The sequence below is a fragment of the Saccostrea echinata genome, unplaced genomic scaffold, assembly GCF_033153115.1.
Source record: "Saccostrea echinata isolate AGI-Se365-2 ecotype Australia unplaced genomic scaffold, CSIRO_AGI_Sech_v1 ptg000056l, whole genome shotgun sequence".
Taxonomy (NCBI): Eukaryota; Metazoa; Mollusca; class Bivalvia; order Ostreida; family Ostreidae; genus Saccostrea; species Saccostrea echinata.
This window is the reverse complement of record NW_026889805.1, coordinates 10,268,245-10,284,581: the sequence shown is the minus strand read 5'-3', so window position 1 is coordinate 10,284,581 and position 16,337 is coordinate 10,268,245. Positions and strand designations below refer to the sequence as shown.

Sequence of the window (16,337 nt, the reverse complement as noted above, 5' to 3'; positions counted from 1 at the left end):
TTACAATACAAATGGAAAATATAGAATACAAATAAAAATTTATACAATTCAAATGAAAAATCATAGAATACAAATGGAAAATTATAGAATACAAATAAAAATTATACATACAAATGGAAAATTTTACAATCCAAATGGAAAAGATGGAATATTGCAAATTTTTCAAGGCGAAGATGAAAGATAGTATTTCACTTTCTTCAAAATTTTTTTTTCGATGTGTACCTCTACAAAATTACTTTAATTATTTGTGTGTTTAATGTTTTGAAATTTGACAGATAGCCTAATCTTACTTTTCGGAAATCAAGAAATTTATAGGATATCGCTTAAAAATTTCCTCTCCTCGTGAGTAGCCAAAGGGAGGTATACGTAACTTTTGGAACTTCCTGTCCAAACATGACTCGATCGATTTTGTCCAAAATGCATACACATAGTGGATATAACAATATATAAAATATACAGATATAACTAAAATTAAACGACAGGAATTTTAGAGGATGGATGTTTTGTACATCCTTAAGACTAAGAAAACCAAAATAACAACTCTTCAAAAAGCATACCACTTCGTTGCCACTTCTGCAATAAAGAAATTATTTACAATATATTTTTAAGTTAATGAAACCCAGGATACATTTGACATACACATTAAATGCTAAAAACGGTCAATATTCTCTAATGACAGGTGTTAAAACACACAATACAAATGATTTATCGAATTGTACAAGTGCTGACTTCAAACATTTTAATTTCTTGATAATTTTATATAAAAAAAAGATTTCCTATGCCTAGTTTAGGGATTTTCCAATCTATCATTAAGATACTATTAAATATTTTACCAATGGCACTAGTAACAGTGATTCCTCGATAGCTGTTGGGATCTGATTTAATGTCAGATTTGTGTATTGTTGTGTTTTAACCTGAAGCATAAAAGGTAGGATAAATGATATGAGAGAAAAATAAATTGATATTTTTTAACAGCAGGAAGAAGTAAATGCTAGTCTGTTTTATGCTATGATTAGATATACTGTACAGCCCAGATTTTTTTTTTTTTTTTTTTTTTTACATTTTAATTTACTTAATGCTGCGGAATTTTCTCCTTCAGTAATCAAAAATTTAATGTTCTTCTTTTTTAATTCAGAAAGTTTAGAATCTAATTCCTTCAATCTATGTTGAAATCCGTCCTTTATATTGTACTGTTCAGGTTTTTACAATGAGAATACCAAGCTGGAAGGTCATGTTTTCATTTTTTGAAAGGTTATTGATGAATTTCCATTCCATGATGAATATGTTTTGGGTCAAAATTATGCAGGGTTTCTAGATACGAGTATCTTTTGTCATTTGGGGGGGGGGGGGTCAATTCTATACAATCTGTTATAGTTTTTTTTCTTCTTTTTTTAAATGAATCATTGGGATACAAAGAATAAACTTTCCAATAATTAATGAGACTGAATCTTAATTTACTTAAATGACTAAGGTCCTTATTAAATCATTTTTTGGTGGATTGTTTGATTATTGAAGGGTTTTTTTTCCTACTCAGTGTCTGGGATGAGATCTTTGTCAAAATTTCAGAAAAAAAAAACTGTTAGCTATTTCATCAACAATTCCATGTGATTTTGTTGGTGTATCACGTTTCGTAAAACTTAAACAATTGGGATTGAATTTTTCTGGCAAGTCATTTGACCAGTGAAAATTTGGCAAAACAACATGTATATGAATCCAGTAAAAGTTCTTTTTAATTTGAAATCTAGATGTTATTGTCATAGATAGTTTACAATGAGTAACAGGTAATGTAGGCAATTTTCAGATACTGTTACATAATCAACAGTACTAGAGCCATTCGGGGTGTAACAAGTAAAATTTCCTTACACATCATCAAGACATTCATTCAACAGTCTTAAATGGTTTCCTATGCACATGTCAATCAAATCTCTACCTCTGCTATTTACAACACTATCCTTACAAGATCTCTGAATTAATTATCTACAGAATAATAATCAAATAATGGAAGAAATCAAAACAAAAATAAAACCTGTTTCTAATCCAAATCTGGCATTAAAAATGCCACATAAAACTAGAGGAACTGTGAGCACTGAGATCACAAAATGATACCCCCGCCTCCCATATGTTTATAATGGCAAAGTCCATGTTTTTTTTTCTATGTAAGACCCGAAATAAGTGTCGGATTAAAAAGTAAAATAGGAGGTGCAGAATGGCATTATGTAATAAAGATTCTGTGAAAGTATCATTAAATTTTAATCAGTGGTATAGGAGGAGTTGCGGATAAGGGATGGGTACCCCTCAATATTATAGAACGGATGGCAGACTTCTCTCTACTGAAACTGATAGGAACTTACACTGAATATTGATGAATCAGGACCAAGATGGATTTCAGCTAAACATATAAAGTCAAAGTTTTCAATTTGTTTCAAAACGTTGGATCACATAATTTGTCAACTGCGTCAGATTTCAATCCCCTATGATCCAGAAACATATCACAAACACAAGAAAAACCATAGAAATACTTGACTTTACTGTGAAAAGTTAATGTATCTAACATTTACTTTCATGGTTACCAGGGAAACACAGTGTGGCCATTCAAAGTTTGGGACTATATTTTTATTTACTAGTAATACTATTTTAACTATCTTAAGGAAGGACATGGGAAATCAAGACTCTCAAATATCATACATTTATTGATTGGGTTCGGAGCCAACATGCATTTTGTTAGACCAAAGAATCAAACTGTTTGCCTGAAACCGTTAAGCCAAATATAAACAGTTTGGTTCGAGGGGTTGGCAAAACGCATTTTGCCGAGAACACAATTAATAAATATTTTGTTATACCTTTTACGTTTTTTAGGGGGGGGGGTGGGGGTATCTTGTGTTGACTTCCATGATGTAAATTTCATTTTCCTGCACTGCGGTTTAAACTCGGTCAATTCCGTAACTATTCGAACAACAACGAATGCAAATATGATATAGCTGATCCCACCCACAGTTTGACATAAGCAGTCCAATATCTCATCGACAGGTCCCATATCATTCTCCGCGGTCTGACATCCCTTTTTTTTTTTTTTTTTTTTTTTTTTTTTTTTTGGACCGCTCTGTAAAACATTTGAAATTTTAAACTTTTTTCAGTATAGATATAAATAGGAAACAATTTTCAAAGGGATAACAAATATCTTTTTAGGCCCTGTAACACAGATTAAAAATCAGGATTTATAGATATATTCTAGTTTAACCATGGAAACAACATTTCAGGGGTTTATAGTAATATCTTTGTGCTGCTTGAGGACTTTTAGTTACCTTTTAATCAAGAAAAATTCTATCTTATTCACCTTGAATTCTTATCTGATAGAACTTAAGGTAGTATACAATAGATAGGCCAAATTTTTCCTCAAATTCAATTTTGTTCAAACTTTGAAATTTTGTTCTAGGATACAAAATCTCTCTTTATATATAAAATGAAAGAAATTCAACCATACATATTTTGCCCACATAGTTTAATTTGAAATATGGCCTATCAGACCCCTGTAAGAAGATTGCGAATTCAGACAGCCGACCTGAAATTGTGCATTATTTAAAAATAACCAATTGATCTATTGCAAACTTGTGTGATGTTGTTTATAAAGGCAACCTTTTTGTACTAAAATTTAGTAAAATATTTTGATACTGGTATATTTGAGTAAAATGTGATAAAACAAAATAGAGCATATATATGCCATGATTTGAAAATTCACAAGTAAATATGCCACACGTTAAGTCCTCTTTAAAGAAAATATATAATTCAATTTTTACAAAAAAAAAAAAAAAAAAAAAAAAAAAAAAAAAAAAAAAAAAAAAATCAACAGAATAATTGAAATAGAACCCAGATTAAAATACGTCAAAAAAAAGAAATTTGAACCAGGGATTTCAAATATTTTGGCGATTTTTAATAAATCAATTGCAAAAAATGTAAAGATTCAGTAGATGACGTCACTATATTTGATCTTTGACCTCTTAATATGACCTTGACCTTTATTGTACAAAAAGAATGGAGACTTTTTATAAATATATCCAAATATCAGGTCTCTACTTCAAATGGATCAAAAGTTACTTTGCATTTAATAACACACAGTCATATGGCATGTAGATGGCATAAACATGATCCAAAATGTAGGCTTCTGAATGACCAACATATAGGATGTCTCTAATTTTTTCTTCAAAATATGGTGAAATCATGTCACAGCATATTAATTTTCTTACAAAGATTCTTGATTATTGACATTATAGTGATATTTTTCTTTTTTCTGTGTACTTTATAAGATATGCAGTAAAAAGGATTTCGCGGTTGTTGTGTGCGACCTTAAGTTCAATATCACAGTAGGTCAAATTTGATGAAGAAAAGAATATTGTTGCTATGGTTACCAAGAAAGAAAAACGTTCAGTTTTGTTAATTTCATACCAATTTGAACTCTTTGTGGTAGTTTTTTGCTTCCAGTGAGAGATTTTATAGTAGTCGGAATTGAAAGTCAGGTTATCAATCAAAAAAGTTTTGGGAATTTACATACAAAGATACATGTATGTATCCAAGAGAACAATATATTTTTCAAGCACCGGGATGATGAATGTGTTAGAGAAACAGCAAAAACTGATCCTTTCAAAGGAGACAAACAATATCCTACACAAAAAAGTAAATTTAAGCTATTTTCTAACATACGTGATTTTTTTTACGAATGGGAGGAAAAGAGGTAGTAACTATTAAAGTTTTTTAAACTGCATGAATAGGGATTTTTTTTTCGTGCCAACACCTAATGCGACACGTGACCTTCGTTTATATGGTCTCATCCGAATGACCGGTCTCCACTCCTGCAGTGTATTCGAACCCGCGAGGTAAGGATCAACTCCTTACCCCTTGACACTAGAGCAGACGCTCTAACCACTGCGACACGCGGGTGACTGTTTACGGAGATGAAAGAAAATAAAGACAAGCATGCCATATATGATTGTGCAGATATTTATCGTAGAAGACAATGGTGATAAACAGTTTGCCAGTGCATTACCTCTGAAAGTTTTAATGAGTGCGATTCTTGGAAGGATGGTACTCCATGTATTTTAGAGCTGGATACCTTGTGTTATTATTATATTACGGGTTAAAAAATTTATTACCGAATCAAGTGCCTGTGGTAAAACCTGCTAAATAAGCTTAAATGTATGGAGAAATTTTGGGCAATAAATATTAGTTATGCGATATGCTGAAGCGATAAAATATATGGAAAATATTATGGACAATAATTGTGACAAAAGCTATTTAAAATATAGGAATAAATCACTAAAAATAGGAAAATATCACTAAAATTTTAAGATGGAATTATTATCAACCTGAAAAAAAGAAAAATAACTTGGACGTAATTTAATAATATCACCATTGTCATGTACATATACATGTATGCCATCAAGATGCTGTATATTCTATTATCAGTGATAGTTATTTGTTGTTGATGTATAATTTTTAGTCAATAAATGTTTTATGAAAATATTATAATGTATAAACATCTTGATAGTATATTGGGTAAACATAAATGCATAATGATCTGGTTTAAGACCCTTGATATTTAGAAATTGTAAATAATTTTGTTGTGTAGTGATTAGAAACTTACATACATCTATTTAAATTTTCAGCCCATAAAAATAAATCTTCATTTTAAATGTGCTAAAAACCCAAGAAAACTTCGTTTTGAATTTTTTTTTTTTTTTTTTTTTTTTTTTTTTTTTTTTTTTTTTTTAGTGCAGGAACTACAAAAGCATCTTTTTGAGAATCCCTTTGAATGATTGCTATGATAATGAAATATGTTTATTTCAAATTTTGAAACTAAGAATATAACATGTTATTAAATACTACCTTACGCATTTTGCTTTTGTTTCTCGAATCCCACTGTGGGACGTGGAGACCGGTCCTTCGGATGAGACCGTATAAACGGAGGTCCCGTGTCGCAGTAGGCGCTGGCACGAAAAAGATCCCTCACTGCTCAATGGCCCTGAGTGCCGAGCATAGGTCAAAATTTGCAGCTCTCCACCGGCAAGTGGTGTGGTGGCGTCTCCATATGAATGAAAAATTCTCGAGAGGGACGTTAAGCAACAAACAAACAAAAAACTTTTGCTTCAAAATAGAATTTGTAAATTTGCAGGATTTCTTATAGTAAATTGAATCTTGCTAGCTTTGAATAATATAATGTCAATGATAAAAAGTACTAGACTCCCAATATGTGTATCGTGTTCCACGTTATACAACTCAATGTCAACCGATACTGAACATTATTATTGAAATATGATACAAAATGATTTTGTTCAGCATACAATTATTCTCCGTTAATGAGACATGAAATCAAAGACAGTGATCAAGGTTAAAAATCCAGCTCAACAATAAAACTTGAAAGTAAGGCAAATACGGCAAACACGGACCACTGAAAACATCAGAAATAGGATCTGGTGCAATGGAGGGCTAAGCATTCTCCAAATTGAACCGTTGGTCAAAATCTCCCTTTTGTACAGCATAAAATAGTACATTATATTTTACTGGTTTAAAAAAACCTGCTTCAGGATGGTATTTCGTTGCGATATGTATATATACCTTTTTTAGCAATATAAGTAAGGTAGAAAAAAGCTTAATGACTGTTGATACAAATCATGCTTATTCGTACTATGAAGACCTATTCTGATTTCTTGCACAAACCATAATTACTAAATGCAAGCAATCTTGATTTGACAATTTTAATATTGCTCTTATCATTATTTCCTTAATGTTGCAATATAGTGAGGATCTCATATTTCACAGATATATCCGCCAAGATATGAGCCATTATCACAAAAGACATTGTGGAACGTGTACCGTTCTCCTGCATAAAAGAACATACAGTCCTGGGGAGACCTGTCAGATCCGTCGGGTTATCCGGAACCAAAGGCATAATACGTCATCTTGGTCATTTGCCCATGCTTGATCCACCTCCAATCTCCCCCTGGTTTTCTTCCTCCCACCGACGTAAAAATGGAGACCTGTTGATTTGTTTGAATTATTTTATTAGTGAAAGGGTCAATATTAATATTCAAGCTATAAATGTATTTTTATGCTAGAATTAGATTGATTGATTGTATGTTGTTTTACGTTCCATTTGAGAATTTTTCACTCATATAGATACGTCACCGTATACTGGTGATGGGCTTCAATTTAGACCTATACTCGGCATTCAGGACTATTGAGCAGTAAGGACTCTTTCTTTCGTGTCAACGCCTACCGTGATACGTGACGTTGGTTTTGAAGGTCGCATCCGAATGATCCGTGACTTTCACTTCTAATATCAGGCGCTTGGCGAAGAAACAGTAACTAACTATGTTTACGTCTTAGGTTTAACGCGGTGCGGCGAACGAGAATCGAACCCGGACATTCCGATCATGAAGCAAACGCTCTACCACTAGACTACCGGCTAAAATAAGATGAACTAGTTCTAACTGTAACGGAGATAATACAGATGTTCCCCAAACGTTCCTCCTACTCCTCTTGCGGCCCTATTCCCTGTATGGGTCAACAAATAAAGCAAAACCTTTGTATCATAGACATTAAGAACTTATTTTCAAAAGTATTTTGAAGAAATAACAATGCAAATATAGCACAGTGAGCATAAGCAAATCAGATTTTAGTACACATGCAAGCATACGATTTCAAAAATAACTATTTACAGGTCCATGTTTGCTCTGCTCCCGATTTGTATTGTTTATATGGACTACGAGCTGGAATACTGTTCGTTATCTTCATATTTCATGTACAAAAACTGAAAGAATGCCATAATAAAAATCTCCATTTTAAATTTCAAAGAATTTAACTGAAAAAATAGAAAGTTACAGCAATATGAATGTTAAGAAATCAGCGCAGGTGCATGCATGTCCTCATATTCATATATTATTTGTATATACTCTGAATTTCATCTTCTTTTATTAACAATTAAGAATGTTATAAATACTAACAACCTGCCAATCAGATTTCAGCACACTTGCTCGTGCGTTTTTTTCTAGATTTCTGACTTATATATTTTTATAGTGCTTTATAACATATGCCAATGTCTTAAATTTCAAAGAATTATATTGAATAGTAAGAGAGATACAACCTTTAAAGTATTAGCCAATCAGATATAAGCACACGTGCATGCATATCCTTTCATTCAATATCGATAGGTGCATAATGTAGGAACCCGTTATACCTATATATAAATTTCATTCTGTTTTGTTGAAAACTAAAAAAGTTATAGCTATTTAAAGTTTCAGCCACTCAAATTGCAGAACACGTGCATGCGCGTGTTTTCAAGAATTTCTGTATATAACATGTTGTAGAACCTTATAATATATAAGTATATCTTATTTTTTATCAAAAAACAAGGAAGATTTTGAGATTTTGTTTCAGCCAATCGGAGCGAAGCGCATGTGCATGCCTGTGAGTTCATGCTAATCTGACCATGTCATCTTGTCTACACTACTAATATATCTTTATGCTTTGAGTTGCAAAGCATTTCATCAAAAATATAATAGTTATGGCTATATTAAGTATATCAGTCATTTAACTCATTGCACGCTCACGCACGTGCATGCATATGCGCGCAAAATGACCTTGTTCCGCACTTTTACACAACATGCCTGTTAACCCTAAAAAGGTTTCATCTCAATTGGATGAGTAGTTTTCGAGAACACGCGCGGACAAAAAAGTAAAAAAGAAAGTAAAAACAATATGTTTCCAAACTTCGTTTGGGTTACATAATTACTCAATAAATGTATGATTAACATAAAGCTACTTGAGAGTAACGATCTCAAATATATTTAAATTTTATAGGCCAATCTCGTCTCTTGACTTCAAACGTTTTTTGAATGGATAAAAAATCAATTAAACCGAATTTCTAACATACAACGTGTATTCATCTGTTTTATGATCTTTTTCATGCGCAAAGCTTCTTCGAGAGTTTCAAAGTTGGCCAGGTATCCACCAGTTTCTAGACAGTTTGCCTGTAAAATATGGTGAAAATTGATACAGCTAGATTGTAAAGAATTTTATGGCTTTTCGTAGTAAGTCGTTATTCTCAAATGAATTTATTTTACTTACAAACGCCATATCTGCTGATACTTTGGCTTTCTTAATCAAATAACACGAATCTTCGTATTTATGGAATTGCTTGGGACAATCTCCTTTTGGTTAAATAATATTAAAGGCATTAAAGCTTTTTCCCCAAATAAAAATTTTCTCAACAATTCCAATTCACTTTTTAAGGTATATTTCAAATTGTACATGACATATTTCTTACAGAAAATGTATGTAAAAGATATCACAATTTTAGGACAGAACAATTAAGTATTCTTTATAAGTTTATGTATAGAAATTCTTTTTTAAAATTTGATTTAAAATTGTTCACATCAAAAGATAACTCTTAAAAATCCTACTGTCTTATCAAAAAATAATTTTGGAACTGAAAAAAGATAAATAAGAAAATACCTCCAACTATTTCTACAGCATCGATCTCTACATATGAACGTGAGACAGAACAATCAACTTCAATTCTCAGCTCGTTAACGGAACAATTTACATTCTAAAAACATATGCATTTTTATTCGAGTTTGCTTTACATGCATATAGTCTCTATAGATAACTTTCCTGTGACGCATTTTGCCTCCGAGTTATTCCCCTTGGCTGCCAGCTTGTAGGTCAAAGTGGTGGATTTTACTCTTTGAGAAACCAATTTCGAATATGTATGGCAGAAATATATGGGAAAAATCTTTACAATATTGAAATTATGAGTAAAAGGATGCTTTTACAAACTTTCATTCATAAGAAAAACAATTTTATCTACATAATGATGGAATATGGCTATGTTGACTTACAATATGGCCACCAACGAGAAATAACTCTCAAAATCGCTTCAATGGAAATATATCTATTTGTATGCAAAACATATTTTAAAGTGTTTCTCTGTGCGTTTATATCAGTGAATGTATGTGTTTTTATAAAGATAAACTCCTCTGAAACATAATTTTTATTTGATGTAAATCATATACGGTACCAATTTTGATGCACAAGATGCGCATTTCGACAAATTATGTCTCTTCAGTGATACTCATGCCGAAACGTTGGAAATCCGAAATATTTAAATAAAAAAGACTTTCTTTCTTTCCAGGCAACAGAATACCGAATGAGATGAAGAAATTTAAAGAACAGTTATCATTGTTTAAAATTCTAATATAACAATACAATTTGTGAGCAAAACAAACATGGATCTCTGAAAACAGTGATGGGATTAGATGTCAAAGACGAGTGGGCATCTCCTGTCGACCGGTCACACCCGCCGTGTGCCCTTTGTCATGATCGGGTAAACAGAAAAATCAAAAAGGAAAAACAGAAGATAACTCAGTGTGAAACTAATGGCATAACAATTTTTATAAAAGACAAATGTCAACATTCGACCTTAGGATAGATTGTATTTGGAAACAAGGTTATTGTATCGACCGTAGAATTTGCAAAACGTTACCTTTAAACGAGATTGTTGATATCCTTGTATCAACAATTATTTGTCATTAGTCTGCTTCGATTTAGAAATTGTTTGAACGTAGAACATACTCTTCGAATCACTTCAAAGACATACACCAGATATGCAGGTGATATTGCTACATAAACAAGAGGCCCGTGAGCCATATCGCTTACTTGAGCACATTTGCTAGGAAAAAGCAGAAATCAGTTCAATTTTAATAATGCGCCTTATAAAGACTATGTTGTTACCTGCTATGTCAGCTGGGGCCAGTGCATATTGATTATGTAAGCCATCTAATTCATTAGTCACTTCATAATTACTGACGACAGAAGGATCGATGGTTTTCATAATAACATTTAATCCATTCTGACAAAGTTTCAAGGTTTTCTTTTTACTATCTGACCCCGGCCCATCTCCTGGCATCTTCGACAGAATTATTAATATTTATGAAATTCTGTCTATTTTTAAAAAATATATGAAAAGATGAAGACTTACTCTAATTTTTGGAGAAAATTTTCTGGCCTTTCTGATTAAGTTTATATGTTGAACTCTGAAAATTTCAACCCATCGATTTTGTTCATTTTTTGCCAATATTCTTGTGACACCTCCAGCATGAAAGGTTTCGTATATGTTAATTTCAGTAAGCCAAACTTTCTCCTGGAATTTAATCTGAAAGAAAATGCAGGAATACAATGAGAAAATTAACTAAAGTATATGGTAGTAATTGAGTATATGTTAAAAATTTTGGAGATGCATATTTTAAGAATGAAACAAATTTTCAAATACATTTTTTGTATATTTTGAACGATATCTTATTTTGATCACAGCACAAAACCCTCTTCTAGTATATTCCCAATATACAAGACAAGAAATGTATATCTTTCCTGAATTATGTTGTTGACTGGCATAGCTTCTCACTGTCTTTACACTATCTTTACTTCCAAATGAAAGTTTACCTCAATAAACTGGTTTGCATTTAGTTATCCACGAGCTTGTGCCCATGTTCCTTGTATATCCCCATAACGAGGATACACATTGGGTTTTCCAAGAATTTATTTCGCCGAGAAACTACAAGATTTGGAAGGAAAACTGTGAATTTTAGTAATTCTTGGCAGATTAAAGAATGTGATAACTTAATTCTAAATTTTGCTTTACTACACTTTTCATCAGATTGCAATATAGCAATAAAGTATTTCTAATTCAGACACAATCTCGCACTGTGTACAAAAAATGCCTTCCCAATCGCATAAACAACCATCAAGAATTGATACAATATTTCAGATCTCGAAAGTTCTGTTTTTAGCATTTGCAAAAATATACCGTGTGCTCTCACAGTGAAGATTTAAGCATTTTCTTCCCTTTTAGTTGAAAATGGTTCAAGAGAATAATCAAGCATTGGTGAGTTTATTAAAAATCACAATGCCTATCTACCATATTTTGATATTTCGTGCACTTGTACATGTATCAGATACATCTTGTGTACGAAAATCTCAGGCAAACTTGCTCTCTATGCTTCCAGTTGTGAAAAGTATTTTTAAATTTGACGAAATTCCGTCAGAATTGAGGAAATTTCATAAAAATTTTCCACTTTGTCACTCTCTTGTGACCTCCTATTATGCTTTAATGAGAATGCTGGTTTTAAAACAAGCATTATTTAAAGTTCTTAAGTGGAAATCATCAGAATTTCAACTGTGTTTTGATTTTATGTCACATAAGGGCAATGCACCCTTCCACCTGCAATGGGGTAACGTCGAAACATGTTTTAAAAATTCTTAAAGGGACGTAAAGTAAATGACATCCAACTGACAACAATTAACATAATCGTTATTTATTTTGTCATACAATCTACAAGGTCAATAAATTATTCAATTAACCTCACCCAGCTGAGTTGTACTGAGAGGAAAATCCGCTCACTTCCGATGCCCATTGACGTTTGATCACTCTTGTTTCTAAGAAAAATATATTTATTCACATGCAGCTAATAATCTTTTTATGAGATTGGTCGGTGTTCGATATATTCACATTCTATTTCAATAAATCTAGATCCTAAATATTCATATATACAACATTGATGAGAAAAGTATTACATTTTCTTTATACAGTTAATGTTTGATTCTGGGTATATTAACGTATATCCTGTGATGATGTTTACCTAAATTTGCATTGTATTCATTGATTTATTATATTGAATTAAAATGTTGACTATGCATTTACTATGCTGATGATTGTTTTAATCCAGATTTGTGCAGTTGAGAATTGACCACAGTGTTAACAGTCCACTTCTTATTATGGATATTGCTTGCGTACTGTGAATATGTTGATTGTCATGTATTGATTTATTTGTGACATTTGTGAATATGAAAACTAACCAATCTCACAATATTACAACTTGTAAGTTTTCAAGTTAATTTTGAAATGTTTTGTATATTTTGAGGTTGGATCTTTGGTATCCCCTAATTAACATCTCTTCCAGTTCCGATATCAAGATAAAAAGCAAGATAGTTATACTATTCTTAGTTTTTTCACTTTACTGGCATCAGTAATTGAATATTTATGGAAGTTTTGTTTGATTCAAATATATTGAATAATTAAAGGATTTCACATTTATTACAACACTATATACGCATTGAATCCAATGATTTTAGATCTTTATTAATTTTAAAATTAACAACATTAAAATTTACTCACGGTGCGACTTGCTTGTTAAGAACATCAAGAGAAGCAATTGTTGAAACCACATTGTTTAAATGTACAGCATATTTATCAAAAAGATCTTTAGTAATCAAAACTTGAAAAAATCAACAACAAAAAAGTATATCATGGTGACAGAAAACATGAAATAACATCAGATTGTTATGGATTGAAACACATTCAACTTTATCTTTTTTAAGTCAGCGTTTCTAATAATTATTTCTTTCCATCCTCATGTTTATATGTCCGTCAGTTTGTTTATGATAACATTTCAAATCCTCTTTATCTCTTTGGTAAATAAACTGCCCATCTTATCTCATGGAGATATAATACTGTAAATAAGTGCAAGAAAAAAGTCTTCTATCGAGGATCTTATATATATATATCTTGTCCAAAGTTGTTGATTATTCTCAATAATAAGATATAAAATTATACCATAGGTTCAAAACAAACCAATTGTAATGAGAGTAATATTTAATGAATTTGACCAAAAAAAGTTGAATACTTACAGTCATTGACATACGGTGTATCATAGAGGTTCTGTATGAACAGAAACAATATGTTGAGCGAAAAAAATCAATTTATTTATAATGTTAATAGTATACCAATTAAGTGGTTATATTTCATGATTAACACCCATTTACTAGTTCTTCTGGATTAAAACATTTTGAAGAGAAGGCTTTCGGAACATATGTGGGAAATTAAACGAATGAAGTATTCTAAAGTTGTACTGATCTGTACCAGAACAAACATTGATCGAAACTAATGCAAACATTGATATATTTTTTTATGGAAATCTGACTCGTTATAAAGGAATGACAATGCTCACCATTTGTTACTCAAAAATATTTTATAAATCACCTGCTGGCCATGTCATTTCTGGTGACGTGAATATAGTTAACAGTGCGGACCTTTTATAACTTATATTAAATATTTCGAAGATTGTGCCAGGCAATTGTTCTGTTGTGAATTAGAGACTGTGTTTCGTTAACTATGCTAAATCTATTGTTTCTTAGTTGTATCATATCTTTATAACTGTATTTAGTACAATGAATAGTTGACTGATTTCCTGTTATCTGAATCATAATTAACTACTTTTGTGTTACTTTTAGTCATTATAACAAGTAGAGTAGTTTATATTAAATAGTTCAGATGAACAGTCGTGTTGTGTATTCTTAAGCATTATTTTTCTCTCCCACATTGTCGGTTGGAAGAACTGTACAAGATATTGTTCTTGTCCACAATGAAGGAAATATACTTGGCATTATCAAAGAACTGTTATACGGAAGAGACAAATATATAAGGGCAGCAACTGTGAAGACTGATATTGGACTAATAAATCGCCCTATAACAAAGTTATATCCACTGGAGGTGTAATCAGAAAATAAGACGAATGACCTGCTAAAATTACGAAAAGAAGCGATCGTTTAAGAAAATAATTTTTCGGGTCAAATATGAAAGAGAAGACAATGGGTGCACTTATTTTCTCAATTCAGTACATCCTAAGAACCGTGTACCAAAACATCAGGAATCATTGTAAAATTGTGTACGCTATAAAATAACAATATGCTCTGATTGTTTTGTGGAAAGAGATACTAGAAGATGATTGAAATGAGACTGTGGAAACATATGATGATGTTCCAGTCCTCATCACAAGCGCCTCTTGGTATATATGCATTTCTTCAATATATATTCAAAAGAGAAACGCAATATATCGACGATGTATTATCAATTAACAATAGTTACTTTCATTTATATATCGATTCGATATATTCCAGTGAACATGAAATAAAAGACACCACAGAGTCTACCACATCTCTAGATGTTTTACTAACTATAGACAACTAACAACTAAATTGTATGACAAACGAGATGACTTCAGCTTTTCTATCGTCAACTTTCCTTTTTATGTATATATCCTGCTATCACCTGCATATGAAGTTTACATCTCCCAACTTATTCGATAATCAAGAGCATGCTCCGAGTACGATCAATTTTTAAACCGAGACAGACTACTGACTGATAAGTTGATGTTACAGGAATTTCAAAAACCTTGTTTAAAGTCAGCATATCGTAAATTCTATAGTCGTTACAATGACCTTTTTAACAAATATAATTATCTATCATTGGGGTATTTTGGATGACTTATTCATACAATTTGTTAAGGCCCTTGTTTTTACACTGAATTTTACTACGCAATGTTTTGTTTTTCCTGATAAATACGTGGGGCTCACGGCTTATGTGATCGGTCAATAGGGTATGCTTACAGGGGGAAACTGTAGAATGAAAATAATATGTACAATTGTGATAACGATTATGCTTATTTGATAAGTTTAGGATTGAAAATATGTGTAAAATGAATTTCTTTTCACGTCTCTGGGTGTCACTTTTACCAGAAAGTTTGTAGAAAGGAAATATTTCCACAGAGATTCAACTGTTCACTTAGAGGGATTTCCCGATAATCCGGGGAGTTGATATACGTTAATTGTCTGTGGACACGCACACGGGTGCGAAGCAAAAACTCCATCACCAACTAGTCACTTTATGAGGATTGGAGGATGCTGAAGCTATATGTGGTACAACAGACCAATATTTATTATACCCTGGCTTGAAAAGCGGGGAATGTATAGTGATGGGGTTGTCTGTCCGTCCGTCTGTCTGTATGTCTGTCCGCCACGCTTTGTGGTACCCATCTCTTATCCGCTACTCCTCTTATACCACGGAATGAAATTTAATGAGACTATGACAGAATCTTTGTTACATAGTGCCATTGTGCACCTCCTATTTTACTTTTTTATCGGACACATAGTCCGGGTTTCCAATAACAAAACAAAGACACTGCCATTCTTTCTATAATATTGAGGGGTACCCGTCATTAATTCGCAACTCCTCCTATACAACTGAATAAAATTTAATGTTACTTTCACAGAATATTTATTACATAATTTAATTTAAATTAAAACAATATTTTATTCACAGATGCAAGAGTGAATAGGATTGGGAAGCAGGCTCAGCCTATCTCCCTACATCAAGGTCAAGGCAAATACATAGTAAATTCATAATTAAAGCAAAAGTAAGAATGCACAAAAGAAGACAGCAAAAACAAAAATGA

At 31.9% G+C, this 16,337-nt stretch overlaps 1 pseudogene; it reads right to left on the bottom strand.

Moving 5' to 3' along the window:
- Positions 1-6,761: 6,761 nt before the first annotated feature.
- LOC133173614 (F-box/LRR-repeat protein 4-like) lies at positions 6,762-15,918 on the bottom strand (annotated as a pseudogene).
- Between the last annotated feature and the right edge of the window lie 419 nt (positions 15,919-16,337).